Source organism: Ambystoma mexicanum, chromosome 4p, assembly GCF_040938575.1.
Source record: "Ambystoma mexicanum isolate Mex_15411 chromosome 4p, UKY_AmexF1_1, whole genome shotgun sequence".
Taxonomy (NCBI): domain Eukaryota; kingdom Metazoa; phylum Chordata; class Amphibia; order Caudata; family Ambystomatidae; genus Ambystoma; species Ambystoma mexicanum.
The window spans coordinates 184067276-184086816 of record NC_090927.1 but is presented as its reverse complement, the minus strand read 5'-3'; the positions used below and the strand labels follow the sequence as shown (position 1 = coordinate 184086816).

The window sequence follows — 19541 nt, the reverse complement described above, 5'->3', positions numbered from 1 at the left end:
TTTGAGTTTACAACGCTCAGGAGGAGGTATTCTCATCCTCCAATCCGGTGGTTGAGAGGCACTTAGTGGGCCTAACTAGGCTATATCCGCCTATCAAGAAGCCACACCCGGTGTGGGACCTCAATGTTGTCCTGGGTGCCTTGGCCCATAAACCATTCGAGCCGATGGCGTCCGCGGACATCAGGCTAGTAACCATTAAGACGGCCCTCCTAGTGGGCCATACCTCAGCACGCCGAATCAGTGAGATCCAGGCGCTAGTGGCTTCAGAGCCTATACTACATTTTATAAGACAAGGTGGTGCTCAGAACACACCCTGCATTCTTACCTGTTGTCTCCTCTTTTCACTTAAATGAGGAGATAGTGTTAACATCTTTCTACGCTGACCCTAAGGATGACGCTCGGAGGGTACTGCACTATCTAGATGCCAGACACGCTTTAAAATTCTACCTGGACAGAACCAAGAGTTTCTGCAAATCAGGCGCTCTCTTCGTCACCTTTGGGGGGTCAAAACCAGGCTGTCAGGCCTCCAAGGCTTCCATAGCAAGGTGGATGGTTATGGCCATCAAGGAGGCGTATGAGGGGCAGCACACTCCATTACGAACAAACTTGCACGCCCATGCTATCAGAGATAAAGGCCACGGCGGTAGCTTTCCAGAGACCCGTTCTGTGGCAGGTTATCAGCAAGGCAGCCACGTGGGCTACTCCCTCAGCCTTCTGCAAGCACTACTGCTTGGATGCCAGCGCCGGATCGGATGCAGCATTTGGTCAGGCAGTGTTAAGGAACTTGTTTTCTTAAGAGGGGCAACTCTCCACCCTGGAGCTACATTCAGTTGTAATCGCCCATACAGTATGGAGGAAAGAGAGCAGGACGCAGGAGTATTTATAAGTTACTCACTGTAGTGAATAATGTACTCGTAGTCCATAGTCCCCTTTCCGCCATCCGTCCCATCGCCCCCCCTACCCCTCAACAGATCTGGTGTCATTAGGCAATGTTAATATTGTCGACGCATCAAAGGGGACTGAGGAGTGGCACCAGCGGGCGGAGTCAGGGGAGCGCATGCTCCCAGGGCCGTGCCCCAGCGCACATCTAAATTTAAAGGGAAGATGATTTTTCTGGTGAAAAATGTTCCGTCCCATTCAGTATGGAGGAAAGGACACTATGGACTAGGAGTACGTTAGTCACTACAGTGAATAACTTATACTTCCCTCACATTCCCCCAGAGGTTCAACGTCTCCAGAGCCCTGGTTCTCTATAGGCTTGACTACTGCAATGGCCTCTTCCTCAGTCTGCATCTTTCCTCCCTTCGCCCCCTCCAACTAATCCAGAATAGGACTACGAGACTTATCCTTGGCCTCAAGCCCAGGGACTGCATCTCTCCTGCTCTGAAATCTGTCCACTGCCTCCCGGTGACCGCAAGGATCAAATGTAAGACATCATCCACAAGGCCGTCTGGGACCTCTTTACATCCAGCTTTCCCTCCCTAAATACCTTCCGACCAGAGTCCTTCAGTCCTCTGGCTCCAACTCTATGCAGGTCGAATGTTTCTCCAAGCAGAGAGTGGGAGGTAGATCCCTCTCTGCGGCTGGCTCCTCCCTCTGGAATGGCCTTCTTTCCCTCCTCCGACTTGAGCCAGATCTTCTAAAGTTCTGGAAACTTCTCAAGACTTTCCTTTTCTCCTCTTCCCCTCCTGTGCTAACTCTCCCTCTTCTACAACTGGGGACTAGTCCCTTCAGAGTCCTATAGGGGCCAGACCAACCACCACCAGTCCCCCTGCATCCTTAGACAGCACTTGCCCTCGGGCTCCCTTTGCCAGACTAGCCCAACTTGGTCCCACCCTGCCCACCACACTCATCCTCCCGGCACTTGCCTTCTTGCTGCCCCCCAGAACTTCACTGCCCCCTTCCCTGGGGACACACCACTCCTGCACTTATCCCTCTACCCCTTCACCCACTGCACTTACTATCACAAGACCAAAACCAATATAACCGTTTTTTTGTTTTTGTTTGTTTATTCCCTAGCCCCTGCCCCCCATCTTGTCTTGTAGTGCCTGGAAACACTTGTGTATGGGTGCCATACAAATGTCCAATAAATAACATAAATACATCAGTGGCCTTCCAGAGTTATGCCCCATTACAGATATCTATAGGGCAGCCACATGGGGAACTCCTTAGGATGTTTTTAAGCATAGATTTGTGGGTGCCTTTTTAAGGAATGATGCTTGCATTGGCCAGCAGGTTTTGAGGAACCCTTTTGCTTAAACCATGGCCGGGCATATGCTGTCTCTGTCACTCATAAATGGAATCTGCACAGTCTGGCTTCCCAACCAGTTGGGAAGGAGGGAGAGGTAAGTGGTTTGTTGGGGCTCGGGTGTCAGTAAAGTGGGGGTGGGTTGAAGCAGGCCAGAGAAGAGGGGGCTTAACATGGATCGGAGATCAGGCAGGGTGTGAAAGAGGAGACAAGGTGGACGAGACCCGATGGGGGAGGTGGGCAGTGGTGCATGGCACAGGGGATTCATGGGTTGAAACCCACCGATGGAGGCAAAATCCTATACTTTGGCAGCCAATCCTAGGCTGTCTTTTGTGAAAGCAGCCTCCAACAGGTGGGACAGTGGCCTAGAACTCTGTCAACAATGTTGGGCACCATGTAACCAATCCACAGTGCCATGGCCACTTTAAAATCTCATGAACACTATGAGCGTCTGCAAGTAGCAGTGAAATTATGCTGGCCAGGAGGATAGCAGCCACCAGAATGAACGTCATCATCCGGTGGTCTGCAAAACCAAAACTGCTTCAAGGAGTTTCTAAGAGAAACTCAAGAAGGAGAATGATGAACAGGAGAAGGAAGCCACACAGAGAGTAATGCTGGCAGAAAGCCTGCACACACTGCGGCCAGCTGGTTACACAGAGGGAGGATGGGCACAGAGTGTTTATCATAGAGCAGGACACAAATGAGCAGCTGGCAAGGGGGGGGGGCATGTAAGGAGGGGAAAAAGAAAACCTGCAGGTGGAGCAGAAGAGGAAAGGAGTAGTGACAAGAGGCAGAGCATGAAAGAGAGTTACAGATTGTATGGGCCCAAAATATCCAAATGCAAGACAGAAAATCAATTACATAAGGTGGAAGGAGAATGTTGTTCATTACCCTGAGAAGACGCACTGAGAATTGTGAGTACCATCACCAACAAAGAGCTCAAAAAGCACCTGTTAATGCATAACCAGTATGAACATAAGAGACTCTAAAAAGTAAAGCACTTGAGCAGTAATTGCATGCTGGGTAATTAAGTCCAGTTCTTCAGACCAAGTGTAGTCCACATTGAGAGAAAGAAAGAACTGATGCATCGTGGCACTTGTTGAATAGCCATCGTCTATTTACAAGGCAATCAAGAAGAAAGGACTTGAACATAATTTTTTGCTGGGATCTATTCTGAGAACTGGGGTTCAACCCCCAAGGCCAAGTTACTCCACATTGGGCACAAGAAGAAAGTACTGATGCATGCTCGGATCCGAAGTACCATAACCAGCATCAGCCTAAGAGAAAGCAGTGAGGAAGGATCTGAAAATGATCTGCATGCTAGGAAATGAAAATAAATTCCCCAGGCCTAGTTAGTTCTGAGATCTTGGGAAACAAAGCATTGATACATTCTGCAACCCAACGCGACATCCAACACAATCCTAAAAAGGGAGGCAAGTGAAAGACTTGATGTATTATTTCATGCTGGGAACTGAAGGCCTGATCCCCAGCCCAAGTCCAAAGAAGTGAGAGTGGAACCAAGACAAAAAATTAAAATATCCTGCTCTGAAATCTGTCCACTGCCTCCCGGTTGTGATCTAGAGTCTAGCGTATAGTAGTGAATAAAGTTTGAAAACAGGAAGAAATACGTCCAGTACGTGGTCCTCCAGAAACATGGAATAATTATCGGTAACAGGTTTACCACCTGTATGAATTACTTCAATCCCTATTGGAGTACTATGAGACACCATAATGGTTAATTAAACAAACTCATATTGTTGTACATTTGTCACCAAAAATGGATGGCAAAAACAGTAAATGAGTTTGGAAGATTTTTCATGGCTGATTCTGCCAAACAAATAATGAGGCCCACTGTCTTGATGCATGTTGCGCAACGAAAGCCTGAATTCAATGGATGGGGGGTTGAAAGCCAGGGATGGAAATGTTCGAGGGAGAAAAGACAAAAGATAATTTTCCAAAATAACCTTTTCTCCCCTGAACATTTCCGACAATATAGTGAGCCAGGGTGCAGGGGACACCCCTGCATCCCCCTTCACCGAATGGGGGATTTGGTCGAACATTTCGGCTCTTCTGTATTTTCAAACGGCTGAAATTTGGCCAAATCTTCCATTCAGACTTTTGAACTGTCTTTTTGGCCGATTCCAATCCAATTTGAGCATCATTGTGATAAACAGATCCATACCTAGTTTAAAGTCTTACCCTAGTTTAAGGATCATTGTGGCCATCAAATCTAATACATATTGCACCTGAAAGTCTAAATCCAATCCAAAACTGATTGTGTTACCACTGTCCAGTGCATGTGGGAAACAAAGTCCAAATTTATTGTAAATAATTATTGCAATGACAAAGCCAAATGTATAATGGAATGCAAAGTCTTTTCTGGACTACAAATTGTTGAAAGCATTGTAAAGTGGCCGACAAACGTTTCAGGGATTGCTAATGACCTCTGGGAGGAAATCCTCATGTAATCCACCACAATGGCAGAAAGATGAGGTGCTGTGGTTATGGCACAGGGTGTTGGGGCCAGGTAAGTAGGTCAGTGGGGTAGGAAAAAGGCAGTGGGGAGAGTTGAGGGGAGGTTCTGCAGAGAGGAGAGGCGAGGCACAGAGTGCAAACCTAGAATGTGCGAGGACCCCCAAACAGTCAATAGTGGGTGAGAGATGGAAGAGAGATGCTGACGTCGACTTGTGGTTTAATGTACTGCTGGTGACCTTGAGAAGAGCCTCATTAGACAGCAAGGAGACCCACATCCATTGAAAGAATAGAGCCAAATACTTACCCCTAATGGAATGAAAAAGTATAATCCCAAGTATAAGAATCACTCTGAAAGACGATGATAGGGCTTAAGGGAAATCTGTGGACATTTCAAAAGAGGTGCAAATTATTGTGAGAATTAATTCACCAGGTTGGGAAGAGGAGTTCCCGATTTCAAACATAAATTGATGAGTGAAGCGACTTATAAGATAGGAAGACCAAAGCCTGGCTAGGAGATTGTAGTCAATGGAAGGGAGTAAGGTTAATTTCAATAATATTTCAGACCTTTATTGGAAGACAGATCTAAAAAATGGTGCTAGAAACGGGATCAACTGGTCTTCACTAAAATGTCTGATCCATGTACAAGACTGCCTGCTGTAACTGTGGCAAAGAGGACTGTAACCACCACTGCCACAATCCCAGCAGTAGTTCATGGAAATAATGTGTAAGGCAACACAATGTTTAAGGAGATGCAGTAACCTAGTATAACCCCAGAGATGAGAGTTTCTAATTTTCCACTTTTCAAAACTGGATCAAGACCTTGGCAAATCTAAGTCAGCTGGCCAACCTCCTGGTAAAAGCTTTGGGTCCTATACTCTTACCAGCCTCCCCCTCACTGCTGCCACTACTGCTGCCGCTACCCAGGTTTAGCATGACCGTTCATGCAAGGCCCCATGTCCCAGAGAGTCACCCCAGGAGTCAAGGAAGAAAAACAAAGGACCTGAATCAACTGTGAGACCCAAGAAAGAAGCGCGGGGACACTCAAACCCCAAAGAATGAGTCTGACTGAAAAGGTTGAGTACCTGCTGGAGAAGGTACCCCTTGATTAAGAATTAAGAAAGCAATAGACATTTTAGACTGTTGGAGCCAGACACTTTGTTGACCCAACAGCTTTTGTGTTTCAACCAAAGAATGAGGGCAGCCCATTGTTGAGTTCTATTTTTCCTTAGTTGTCCCTCCTGGGTTGGGGAAGGGTGATGTAACCCTGAGACGTCTTGCTCACAGAGAAGCCAACCTTGGCTTTGGCACAGTATTTTTGTACAAGGGACACTACCCTGTTGAAATCACAGTTCTAGAGGAGAGAACACTGGGATTTGGAAAGTTATGGTATGCAAGTAAGTATACTGTTGCCAAGGCTGTAAATTCTCTCAATTCACCTTTATTTCATGTGTCTTTGTGTCCGTCTGGTGTTGCGCTCACTTGGTTTCTTGACTGCACCCAATATATTTCATGCTCTGTTACTGGCTGTGGGCTTGCAGCTGGTTTATGCTAGACCTGGAACCCAATGTGTATTCCTAGAAAATGTGGAAAGTTAAACTCTTGCCTCTGGAAACACCCAGACAATGATATCATCATCTAAAGCATCTGGACCTGACGTGGTTATTAAAAACAGATGCTGCTCAGATTCTGGGGGCCATGTCTTTGGGGTAGTTGAAAACTCCATAGCTTCACATCTTTAGAGATGGGTAAAACAGCATCTGATGCCCACCGTGGAAGAAGCTATTCAGATTGAGGGTTCATGCTAACAAACGGGAAGCTCAACCCCTTACCCCGCCACCTCCATTATCCGGCCCTTCCGAATGACACCTGAAGTAGAATGATCCATGGCAAGGGTACTAAGACCTATGGAACATCAGGTCAATGTTTGTTTTAAATTAGTTTTTTTAAATTGTGATTTGGTTTACATGAAACTTAAACACGTTTAAAAAAAAAAAAACAATACACAAACCTTTAAATATCATAAATAAAACATTAATAAAGCTTACAAAATTACATCAATTTTGCGCAAAAAACAAACAAGTGCAATGATTAAGGATATGTTGTCCCCCCACATAAGTCTATACCACAACAGTTCCTTTGAGTAGTTGGATGTGAAGAGATCTAGTTCTTTGGAGAAGGAAATTGTTCGAATTAGAGTCAGGGCGCAACTGTCCAAAATCCAATGTCTTAATGGTTCAGTGACTGTCGTAGAATTACAATAGCGGCACGTCAACAATGAGTCAACAGATGAGTCATCATTGTGCCTTGACCAATGGTGGGTCATCTCTTTTGGTATGAATCTGATTCAATTTGAATCGCAGGTGCATAATACGAGCCTTGTTACATGGGAAACACTTCAAGTACACTGTAGATGACCACTCCTATGTGGAAACGTGGCGTACTCAAGGTATGAGGAGTATGTAGAAAAGGCTTCGAGAGTTAACCTCCAATCGCCCCTGAAAAGTTTGGATTTGGTCACATCGGGATTGGACGTTAGATCTGACTCTGACAAATCAATTCGCTCCCGTCCCCTGCACACTGTCTGATATCTGCAAAGCAGATCAATAATTTTCGTGTTTTTTTGTTTTACTGAATATCATAACACAGTTCAATAGACAATTAAATAGGTGGAGCAGTCACAATGAATAACAAGCTCACAAAATTTATATAGACAACAAACATAATATTTATTCTCCAGCATGGGGTCTGGCATGGATTCACATGCTCATGAATATTCCCCGTCGTCAGGCTGGGAATCCTCGGTAAAGAAAAAAAAACAGTATCAGTTTCGTTTCTGATCGGTCTTTCGTAGTAATAACCAATCACTGGTCTCTGCGTCATACTGACCACAGCCAATGACTGCCCTCTACCTAAGCACCGCCTCTGGCAGCCATCTTCAGATTTTTACCGCACGTTCATGTGTTGGGATCCTCGTGCTATTGCTCTCGAGCGTTAGTGCTATTTTTTCACGTTTTTTCTCAAAAACTTCGTTTTTTCGGTCAAAAGAGCTCCACCGACTCTCCATCCGATCAACGGGGACCCGTGTCGGATTCGTCTGCGCCCCTCAAGGGTGAAGATTTCGTTGAGCTATGCTTTTGGAGGACTCCAGAAGCTTCTCAGGCCCGGACATGGCCCAGGAGAAGGGAAGCTCGACGCCCGGAAAGCTGTTCAGGGTCTGCCCTGGATGCCAGCTGCAGAACGTCTTTAAGGAGGACGAACACTCCTTTTGTCTCTACTGCTTACATGAGGACAAGACGCACGTGGAGAAGGACTGTGCGTTTTGCGGCAATATGTCGGAGCGGACCATGAAGGACCGCCATCAACGTCTCGCCAACTGGCTGGAAGGGAAGAGCCCGTCAGGCGAAAAGAAGAGGAAGAAATCCGAGCGGTCTTCTAAGACCTTTGAGGACGCCCCGGCGACGGGGGTCCAACACAAGGCCAAGCACCGCGAGTCCGCTGGCACCGGGAGCGCCGAACGGTCGGGCTCTATGGGCGCCAGGCAGGGCGCACCCTCCCCGGCACCTTCAGCCACGAGCCAACGCTCTGGGTCGGGTAAGAGGAAGGGCGAGCACCCGGCGAAGCTCCTGGAGAGGCCCCGGTCGAGCTCGAAGGCCCCATCGGAGGGGGAGCGAGGCAGTGTCCCCCCCCTCAAGGATAAGGCGGTGAGCGCACCTAAGGTGGTGAAGGCCTTAATCCATCCAGCCAAGCCCTCTATCGAAACTGTCGCAGCGGCCCTGGCTCAGCCTGTGGAGGCTACACCAGTGGTGGCGACCTCGGGGCTCAGAGTCTCCCTGCCACCTCGGAGGGAGTCCTCTTTTGTGCCCATCGATAGGACCCCCGTGAAATCCCCGGCGGGGAAGAAAAAGGGGGGGCAGGGCGTCGTCGTAGATTCGGCTTCAACCTCGGAGGAAGAGCTGATCGAGGTCTTAAGCCACGGCCTTGGCGTGGAAGAAGACCGGCCCGTCGGGATGGATCCCGACGCAGGTGACGACGACATCGTCGAGGGTGCCGACGCGGCCCCTGATCGCCCGTCGGATTCCCCTCTGCCAGCGCCGCAAGACAACTCGACGGCCATTTTGTTGGCTATACAGTCCTTATGCTCAGAGATAAGGACGAGACTACCTTTGCCGACGGAGGAACCTCTCCCGTCGGGGGATCCTGAACCGGGACCTTCTGGTGTTCCCCCGCCCAAGAAAAGAAGGATTCACCCTCCACCTCCTTTTCAGCCGTCGCGCCCCTTCCAGCCCTCCTCCCTGTCCACCCGAGGGGATGATACGGGGACTGACACGGCAGCGACGGGTACTGACGACGAGGTATACGACGAGGATCTACCGTCGTCACCTCCCACCAGGGCTTCTCCGCCCGACGAGATTGGATCGTTCCACTCCATGATCGCCAGGGCTTCCGAGCTTTTCCAACTCTGCCCTGAGGAGAAGAAAAAGGAAGGATTCCTTTACCAACGGCGCAAGGCCAAGAGGAAGACGGTCCTCACGGTGCCTCTACTGGACGACATTTGGGATGAGGGCCTCGCCCTCCTCAAGAACCCTTCCACGACGCCAGCTAGAAGAGACCGGTACGAGAAGAAGTACCGGGTCCCGGACGCGGCCCCCCTGTGCCTCCGGGCGCAGCCTACCCCGGACTCCGTCGTCTCCGCGGCGGCCAGGAAGAAAGCCGGGGGGGTGCGGCCTCCACATCGACTTCCCCACCGGACGGCGAGGGAAAGAAATTGGACGCTATGGGACGCAGGGTCATCTCGTCTGCAGCGACGACGATTAAAGCGGCCAACGCCTTGGCTATCGTGGCCCGCTACGACAGGGAGCTATGGTACAAACTGGCTCCCCTGCTGGACTTCCTACCGGACGACAAGAGGGCGGATGCCCTGGAGATCCTACAGGAAGGTGAGGTGCCGTTGGACCACGCCATCACTATTGCGACGGACATCGCCGACACTGGGTTTCGCCAGTTGGGCAACGGCGTGTGCCTTAGGCGGCGTGGATGGCTCAAGGCTACGGACTTCCGTCAGGACGTACAGACCAGAGTCCTGGACATGCCGTTCGATGGGAACAACCTGTTTGGGAAAACAGTGGACGATTCCCTTCAGGCCATTAAAGCGGACACTGAGACGGCCCGGGCCCTTGGGGTTCTGCAGCAACGACAGATGCCCTTTCGGAGCAGCGGAGGCAAGGGCGCCTCCAAAGGTTCCGGCGGCGGTTTCTCCACCTACCGTCAAGCGGCCCGCTCGTCGTCTCAGGAGGCCTACAGAGGACGAGGCAAGTCTGGCGGACCCCGCCGTCGTCGCCAAGGAGGTCAAGGCGGCAAAGCCTCGTCGAAACAGGATTGAACCGGCCGTGGGGTCGGGCCCCCACCCAAGCACCCCGGTGGGAGGCCGGCTGGCGAGCTTCGTCAGCGTGTGGGAGTCCATCTCCACCGACCGTTGGGTGCTGGACGCCTTAGCCCGGGGCCACGCGCTCGAGTTTCAAAGAAGGTGCCCGCGCGTCCCCCCCGTGGCCAGGAAAGAGCTTCACGTCCCTCAGCTTCTCCTGGAGGTAAAGGCGATGCTCAGGAAGGCCGCCATCGAACTCGTCCCAAAGAGGCTTTGGGGCTCCGGAGTTTACTCGAGATACTTCCTCATGAAGAAGAAGACGGGAGGATGGCGCCCCATCCTAGACCTGCGACGTCTGAACAAGTTCATCAAGGCGCAGAAGTTCCGGATGGTCACCCTCCAGCACGTCCTGGGTCAGCTGGAGGAAGGAGACTTCCTGTCGTCGTTGGATTTGGAGGATGCCTACTTCCATATTCCCATCCTAAAGGGGCACCGAAAATTCCTCAGGTTTGTGGTCCAAGGGCGTCACTACCAGTTCAAAGCCCTCCCCTTCGGACTACGGTCGGCACCCAGGGTATTCACCAAGTGCCTTGCACCGGTGGCGGCGCAGCTGCGCCGCGAGGGGATCCACGTCTACCCCTACCTGGACGACTGGCTCATCCGAGCCAAGACGAGGGAGCTCGCCGTGGAGCACACGGCAAGGACCGTCCAACTTCTCACGGACCTGGGATTCTCCGTGAACTACGCCAAGTCCCACCTGGTACCCGCGCAAAACGCACTGTTTCTGGGAGCGAAGCTCGACACAGTGTCCCTTCTGGCCTCCCCGTCGGAGGAAAGGACCAGGTCCATCCTGGGCAAGGTACAGCGGATGTTGGTTTCCGACGCGGCCAAGATGAGGTCCATCAAGTCCCTCCTCGGAATGATGTCTTCTTGCATCTACCTCATTCCCATGTGCAGGCTCCGGATGCGCCCGTTGCAGGAGTTCCTGGAGGCGCGCTGGATCCAAACGACGGGCGGCTTCGAGGAGAGGATCACACTCGACGAGAGTTTCCGCCGAGCGGTCCGGTGGTGGGGCACCCGCGCGCATCTGACGGCGGGCATGGACTTCCAGACCCCAGACCACCAGGAGACAGTGACCACGGATGCCTCCCTGGAAGGGTGGGGAGCGCACACCGAAAATCTGCACGCGAGAGGCCTTTGGCTCCCGACGGAGAAGTCCCTCCATATCAACGTCCTGGAGCTCCGTGCAGTGTTCTGGGCCGTCAGGTCCTTCCTTCCGTCCCTCAAGGGCAAGGTGGTGAGGATCTTCACCGACAACACCACCACCATGTTTTACATCAGGAAACAGGGCGGAACCAGGTCCCCAGCACTGTCCAAGGAGGCGCAGGACCTGTGGCATTGGGCCGTCGCCCAAAGGATGTTTCTGGTGCCGTTCCATCTGGCAGGGATAAAAAACACCATCGCCAACTCACTCAGCAGGGAGCTGCGCTCGTGCCACGAGTGGGAACTACGGCAGGATCTAGTGGATCGCCTCTTCCGACGGTGGGGCACACCCCAGATCGACCTGTTCGCGACGGCGACGAACTCCAAGTGCCGGAGGTTCGCCAGCAGGTTTCCCCAGGCGAGGAGCATGGGCGAGGCTTTCTCGTTCCCCTGGGAGGGCCTGTTCCTCTACGCGTTCCCTCCTTTGCCACTGCTAATCCGGCTCGTCAACCAGCTCAAGAGGTCACGGTGCAGGATGATCCTCGTCGCACCTGCGTGGCCGAGGCAGATATGGTTCCCGGACCTTCTGGACTTGTCAGCGTCCCCGCCAATCAAGCTGCCGGTGGACGCGGATCTACTCTCCAGGGAAGGAGGCGCCATCCTCCACCACGACCCGAAATCGCTGAACTTGCAGGCCTGGCTCCTGCAGCGCTAGAGTTTGGAGGATACGACATACCGGCCGACTGCAGAGAGGTTCTTGCAAAGGCCAGGGCGTCCTCGACTCTTAAATGCTACGGACACAAATGGAAGAGGTTCTCTGTCTGGTGCCACGCACAGAAGATTAACCCTCTACGGATTACGGCTCCCCAGGTACTGCCGTACCTGCTGATGCTGGCCAAAGCTGGACTGGCACACGCGTCCATCAAGATTCATCTTGCTGCGATCTCCCGATACACCAGAACCACGGGGCGGACGTCCTTGTGGTCTCATCGTCTGGTGAAAGAGTTCATGAAGGGACTGTTCAGATCGTTCCCGCCGGTGAAGGCTCCGGCCCCGGCGTGGGAGCTCAACGTGGTGCTGACCAAGCTCATGGGACCTCCGTTCGAGCCTCTGCACTCGGCCCCGTTGAAGTTTCTGTCGTGGAAAACAGCGTTTCTTGTGGCCATCACCTCCGCACGACGGGTGGGAGAGATCCAGGCCCTTTCCTGCAAGGCCCCGTACTTGACTTTTCACGACACGAGGGTAGTGCTCATGACGCACCCCTCCTTCATGCCCAAGGTACCGTCGGACTTCCATCTCAACGAACCCTTGGTGTTGCCTGTGTTCTTCCCGTCGCCTTCGTCGCCGGCTGAGAGGACTTTGCACTCGCTGGATGTGGCTAGAGCGCTGAAGTTCTACGTGGACCGCACAAAGTGTTTTCGGAAGACGTCACAACTTTTTGTGAACTTTGGACCTGTCAATCAGGGGAAGGCTCTCTCGAAGGCTTCCATTTCCAGATGGCTCTCCGGCTGTATCATGTACTGTCATCGGTTGGCGAACCGACCGCTGCCTGGCCGTCCGAGAGCCCATTCCACCAGAGCGATCGCAGCTACCACGGCGTTCCTTTCTGGTGTGCCCCTGCTGGACATATGTAGGGCTGCTACGTGGAGGTCGACGCACACCTTCACGAAATTCTACTGCGTCGATCGGGATTCCAGGGAGGAGTCCAGGGTCGGCCAAGCAGTGCTGCACAACCTGTTCGCCTGAGGTGAGCCTGGTGAGGAGGTAAGATGCTTAATGTTGAGTTTGATGTAATGCTTAATGTTGAGCCTTTGCCACCTCCCGTGGTTGTGCATGTGTGTACTGCTCTGTATTCTTTATTCATGAGCATGTGAATCCATGCCAGACCCCATGCTGGAGAAGGAACAAGTTACTTACCTGTAACTGTTGTTCTCCAGCATGGGTCTGGCATGGATTCACATGCGAGCCCTCCCGCCTTCCCCTCTGCGGCTCTTCACTTGGTCATACTGCCACTTCACGTGCTTCCAAATCTGAAGATGGCTGCCAGAGGCGGTGCTTAGGTAGAGGGCAGTCATTGGCTGTGGTCAGTATGACGCAGAGACCAGTGATTGGTTATTACTACGAAAGACAGATCAGAAACGAAACTGATACTGTTTTTTTTTCTTTACCGAGGATTCCCAGCCTGACGATGGGGAATATTCATGAGCATGTGAAAAAATAGAGTAGTTTTTCAGTTGCCCACTAATCATTTGACCTTCTCGTGTTGGTTAGAGATACTACTTATCTGACTGGACTTATACTAAACTGAGTTATTAGGTACTATCCCAGAGATCTCTTGACAATGTTTCAAATCATATCTTTGATTTAATGTTTTGAAAGTTTGTATGAATTATATGCAAAATACTAAATTGTATCCTTCTACACTTTTTTCTAGAAATTGAATTATGAATTGTGAAATATGTTTTTGCCCCTGAAGAAGAGTTTATACTCGAAACGCGTCGGGCCCAAAGATATTGTACAATATATATTATGTTTGTTGTCTATATACATTTTGTGAGCTTGTTATTCTTTGTGACTGCTCCACCTTAATTGTCTATTGAACTGTGTGTTATGAAATTCAGTAAAACAAAAAAACATGAAAATTATTGACCTGCTTTGCAGATATCAGACAGTGTGCAGGGGACGGGAGTTCCTAAATCGTTTAGGAACAACCACTTTTTGTCCTCCATTTTTCCAACCTAGTTGCCAAGGTTGAGTCTTTTCTCCCCCGCACCTCAAGCTATCTCTAATTCCATAAAGGTTATTCTAAAATACCCTGATACTCTTTTGTTAAATTATAGGTGTGCCCCGTGTTTTTGCCCAATGTCTTATAAATCAATTTGCTCCAACAGATTATGCATATGATCCCTGAACTTGATAACTGATTTTTACAGAGTGATCTTCCAGGATCTGGTGCAAATCTGTGAAGAGAGAGTTAGACGTGGGGGGACAAAATCCTGGAGTAGATTGTTAGTTGCCGCCAGTAATTCCAGGCCTGTAAAGATGTCAAATTCAGTTTGTGGCGTATGATGGCATTTGGAATAGAAATAGAAAGCTGCAGAACATTCTTCCAGATGAGGCTTGGCAAAGATATGGGCCCAAATGTATAGACACAATATCCAGCCAATAAAATAAAACTGGCTCGATCTTTCCCAAGTAATATTTCAGAATAGGGAGAATAGAAAATCTGCAAAGTTGCCCAAAAATCTGCTTCATGTGTGCTAACTAGGGTGAGCGCTTGTCTTTCAAAGACTGCCTTCCACATGGTTACAGAAGAGATGTTTGTTAAGTTATAACCTAAATAGTGCATGGACGCCACCAGTTCAATCCTTTCAATCTCAGAGACCACCACATGGTTTTTCGGTTTCTTTAGATTGGAGAAAATAACCACCTTTGGTTTGGCGCTGTTGGCCACCAAGTTGACTGGCCTAGAAACCACACCTTCCTTGTTTAAGCAGATTGTCAGCGTGGAAGTTTGATGCAGAAGGGCAGTCAACTGGACTAACTTCAGTGCAACGTTGTACCTGAGCAATTTGTCCCGTAATGTCAGATGCGGGTTGCCCATGTACTGTAGTGGACGAGTTCTTGCTCCTGATGTACCCCTCTGCTCCTATAATCAGACAACCAGAGTAGTAAATCAGAGGAAAGAAAGGATACCAGATGAGACCCAGGTGTCGCAATAGTAGACAAATGCCGCAGAAGCAGATGCCACAGAAGCAGGTGCCGACGAGGTTAAGATGAGATGCGGAGTACAGGACACGCAGTGAACCTACAAGCAAAGTGCGAGGTTAATCACAATGCGTATTTGCAGGGCAACCACTCTTTCAGACAACAAACCCAAAATACAAAGGACTATGCAGTTCTCAAATGCAGTCAGACTATGCGGGTGCAATGTGGTCCTTGCTTATGCTGATTCCTAACAATCAATATCAGCCCCCTCCCCTTTCAATGGCTCACAACCCGCCACAAGAATACCCTTACAGGCTTACCACATGACCGTTCTCCTTAAAGTCACGTGTGGATTCCAGGCAGAGAAGCGAGGAAACAGAGGTCCAAAATCCAAATAGAAAGAACCACACCCTATCCCGACGGCACGAGGACGCCTGAGTACACTGTGGCAGTCTCTAGTCCGTGTACAGAGAGAACAAAGTCAAAGTTCCAAAATCCCACAATCCAAAGTATCAAAACAGTTCCGGTTACAAATCCTTAACATTCCAGGTTGGCAGCAGCAAAGTCAGAAGAAAACACAGTTCGGGAGCAGCCGTGAACGTAAAGAGCAGCACAACACCAGGGGCGAGGACAGAGCAAGTCCGTTAGCAGTCCATGGTCAAAACACGAGTCAGACAGTGAAAGTAGCAGAAGGCGATCCAAAACGTAATCCAGGTAGCGGTCCGGGTCAAAGGCACGAGTCAATCCAATAGACAAGGGGGGGGCAGAAAAGGAGGGATAAGGGGCACGGAGGGTCCAAGGACAAGGAAAGGGCAAGGATTCAGGAAAACAAGAAGCAATTCTCTGTAGCGCCACCAATTTCGAATCAGAAGCACCAGCAATCAGGTGGGAGGTGCTTAAATACAAGATCACGTGACAACGCTACGCGTTGCTCAACGTCGGCGGTACGTGATGGAGGAAAGGACAGGACGCCAGCATTGCCATGCCAACTTCCAGGCACCTGGCTGCAGCGTCCTTAAAGGGCTATACATATGCGGTCTGGTAATGATCATACGCCCGGATATGACACGTAACTGCTCACGTACGACTCAATCAAATGCTGATGACATGACCAGCGAGGCCATATAGATGTTACCACCCTGGTTGGCTTTTACAATGAGCAATAGATGTTTCAATACGGTGGCATTCAGAGACGTGCCTATGTTTTTTGCAAACACCCACCTGAAAGCGGGATAAAATATGAGGCTGACTCAAGAAAATGTTTAGGTCTCTTAACAACAAGATGGCAAAGACCTTGCTTACCGCGTCAATCAGGGTGACTGGCCTATAGTTGCCCGGGTCAGTCGGATCTCACTTTTTATAGATGGGAATAATAATGGACTGGGACCAGGAAAAGGGGACAATATATGTAGCATAGATTATCAATTTAAGTTTTAAGGAAGTAAGCCCAAACAAGAGGATCCTTTTTTAGAATGAAAGGTGGAAGGCTGTCCAGTCCAGGGGCCTTCAACGGATTAAGTTTGTTAATCGCCCAAACTATGTACTCAATTTCCAAAGGGCAAGGGCCATGGCCAAACAAGCCACCAAGGGATCAGGAAAGTTTGTCAATCTAGCCAGAGTGCTGAATTTCCTAGAGAAGAATAGCATCCAGGTATGTTCTTGAACAGAATCACCAGATGAAGAAGTACTAACACCCAAATGTAATTAATGCAGGCCCAGAACTGTCTAGAATTAGACTTTAATAAAGTCCTCAACATAGACTGATTATCTCTCAAATGAAGGTCAATTTCCTGCTTCCTTGCAATGTTCAGCAGGCAAAGCAACAGACACACTTCAAGCATAGCTTTATTGAACTATCCTAGAAGAGTACATTCTTCATCTGCGGGCAACGCAGACCCATCACATGCTCTTTTGCTAAGAAATGCAATATCAAACCCATGGAAATTGGGGTCAGCCAAATCAGTAGGTCCCCCTAAGCATGTCAGAGAATTGGCATGAAGACATCAGAGATTGTGAAGAAGAGGAAGAAGCTGCATGTCTTTCTGATACCAAGTGCCAATGATTTAGGGCTCCAGAAGCCTGTCTGTATCCAAGTCACCTCACAATTGTCTAGTTCACCGGCTGCTGAGCTTAAACCAAGTACTGACTGAAAAAGACACCATCTCGGCATTTTATACCAGCAAAGTTAGTAATCAAGCAATCCTGGCTATATGGTAGATGAAAGCTGGCCATAGGATCAGGCCAAATTTCCCTTTTAAGTGAAGCAAAACTAGCAATTATATGTACCTATGTGGATAATTAAATGTTTCCACGAGCCCATATATGGATGGAAGTACATGGAATCAATTTTCCTGGAGCCCTGTTGAAATGCAGCTTTTACCATAACAAGCCACTGTGGTGGGTTAGAAGGAGGAGACTGATTAGAAGTTGCCATTTTAATGTGTTTTTATTCAAAATAATAAAGAAATACCTACCTTTACGTAAGCTATGGGTTTCCATACCTAACACCACTAACTAGGCTGCCCGTTGTCAGTTGTGAAGTCCAAATCAAGTCCATCCTCCATCCAAAACAGAGCAGAGCTGACTCTACCACTAATGTTAAACAGCTAAAGTCCAGGAGAATGACTCCCTTCTCCTGGAGTGCTTTATCAACAAGTCTCTATTAATATACAATCTTCAGATAGTTCTTGGCTATCTCTTTCAACAGTTCGTTCAATTAGCTGAAGAGACTTATCCACGCCATTGGGTTCCCCTTCTGTATGGAGGCTCTGATATTTTGAGGTCCTTTCACTAGGTCCTTCTTGCAGGAAATAAAAAGTCCCTGTCTGACTTCAAACGTATATTCCAGCCTTGGACCTCTTTTCACTTACCTTTTCAGTGGGACCTGTATGATACACCCAGTAACTATCCTCACTCTGCTTGCTACTTCGTGTGTCTCTGGGACAAGTTTGATGTGTCCAGTATTTATTCTTACTTTTATTTTCTACTGGAACAAATATGAGGTTCCCAGTAGTTATTCTCACTCTTCTTATCACTTTGTATTCTACTGTGACGAGCATGAAGCCCCTAATAGTTCTTCTCACTCTTCTTATCACTTTGTACTCTACTGGGGCGAGTATGGAGAGCCCACTAACTATTCTCACTTTGCTTGTCACTTTGTATATTACTGTGATGAGTATGATTAGTGTAATCGTTATAGTCGTTATTGTGACTGTGTCGATTATTGTTATGCCAATCATTATCAATGACTCTCTCCCCGTGTCCCCCGCTCTCTCCGTTACCTTACTTTTATTGGGGGTGTGTTACTGGGCGGCTTTTCCACCTTTGCTTCTCTCCTTCTGGTCAGGATTGTCTCTGTGCTCGACTCCCCTGATACACTTTGGTGTGTTTCTTGGTAGGTGGTATTGGCTATGAAAGGGGTTTCCTCTCTCGCCCATCTCAGGCACCACTTCTCTGTACTTCTCTTGCTCTCGGCTCCTTCTCTTTCTCGGACATGCTTTGGCGTTCATCTGGTAAAACGGTATCAACTCAGAGAGGAGTTTCTTCTCTCCCCGTCCCGGCCACCACTTCTGGGTTGCATTTACCTCTTGCGACTACCTTCCGGGAGACAGATTCTCTCCGGCCTGTCCTTGCAACAATGTGGCTCGGGAATTTGTTCCTCCCATCTTCTCCCCTGCTTGGGAAGTAGCGTTCCCTTGAGTTTACCAGCCTCCCTCTCACAGCTGGTTTGAAACTCCGGTTTCTCTCCCCCCCTCTGCTTGGTCTCCTCCCGTTCTTATTATGCGGCCCTGGGATTTCCCTAGCATCTCGTGGAAGTCCTTTAGTTTGAGTCACATTCGTTATGACTCACTTGGGTTTCTTCGTCGCAGAACCAGGCATGTCCTTCTCTTTAGATAAGACATCAGAGTAGCAAATGTACAGATTCGTCCTGCTTCCTTTCAGAAGGCTTGCTGTTGGAGTGTGGGTTGAGGTGGGAAGGGAGTTCCTCATCGGAAGGGGAGTCCTTGTCCCCATGAGGGGAGTATCTCACTGTGAGGTCACGCTTGCCTCTACCCCAGGGAGGTTATTGCATAGCGGGCTCACCTCCATAGCCTTAAAAGGAAAGGGTCCATCTGTGGAGAAGTAACTGAATCCGTCGATTCGTCACTCCACGCTCGCCACTGACCTGCTATTTCAAATAAAGCGTTATGAGTAGAGAAACTTGAGAAATTGGAAGACTAAAGCCTGTCAATGAAGAGGACTCTACAAATAGGTTGACGTTGGGAGATCACAGCCTGGTGAGGAAGAGGACTCAACGGATAGGAGTGATGTTGGGAGACAGAGGGGTAGCCATTACCTGTGGACCCAAAGAGCGACTAAAGGTTTGACGAGAGAATGGCATCCCTTCATTGTCCATAACATTCTGTTTAATGGTTGTACACATCTTGGGTTCACTTGTTTGTTCGCAGAGAATCATTCCAATGAGCAAACTGTATAGCGCAACCACGATCACTTAATCGCCTGTAGACGCGTCATAGTTGAGACTGATCCATATTGTTTTTATTT

At 49.4% G+C, this 19541-nt stretch overlaps 1 protein-coding gene across 6 annotated transcripts in view; it reads left to right on the top strand.

The window, feature by feature from the left end:
* The window catches only part of EFR3B (EFR3 homolog B), a 1154471-nt gene that overhangs the window by 1122065 nt on the left and 12865 nt on the right, over positions 1–19541 (top strand). The window lies entirely within an intron of this gene.